We start from the raw sequence: 651 nt of genomic DNA on the forward strand, positions 1-651 counted from the left end.
ATGCTATATTAGCAAACTAAAAGTTTGAAGCCTCCAACCACCTTTCAGCTGTTTCATAAAATAAGAAAAGAAAAATTGCTTTCTTTGTTTGACAAAAATAAGATTCGACAAGAATTTTGGTTCATTTGTTTTAGAAACAAAACTTGCTATCACAAGTAAAATCTTACCTTGAAAAAGGTCTTATTCAATTACTGTGGGGATTACTGTTAGAGGCCAAATACTTGGGTAGCTGAAGATTTGACAAATGCTAAAGGTGAGGAAGCAAAGATTTTTGGATTTAATTGGCTCTTGATTATGATATCTAGAGCAAGGTATGTAACTCTTAAACTGATGAACGTTTATAATTAGTTTGAAAGTTACATAAAAAACACAAACATTGATTTTGTAGGATTCAACTATTCCTCTGATTAAATGCTAATTTATTTTTCTGCTACGTTATATTTTAATTTATTGATTATTTTCATATTTGAACATGAGGTCAAATCTCAACAGTGGTATTAGAGCCATTGTTTGATGTTTTTCATGTAATTTACATACTTGATTCTTGGTGATAATCAATAGGATTAATTTGTGTGTTGATTTCGTATATATCAATTTTAAAGGCTTTTTTAAAAATCTGTTTTTCTATTTTAATTCAAATCTGGACAGCAT

The sequence above is a fragment of the Theobroma umbraticum genome, unplaced genomic scaffold (assembly GCF_002168275.2).
Source record: "Theobroma umbraticum cultivar Fairchild unplaced genomic scaffold, ASM216827v3 scaffold_146.0, whole genome shotgun sequence".
Classification (NCBI taxonomy): Eukaryota; Viridiplantae; Streptophyta; class Magnoliopsida; order Malvales; family Malvaceae; genus Theobroma; species Theobroma umbraticum.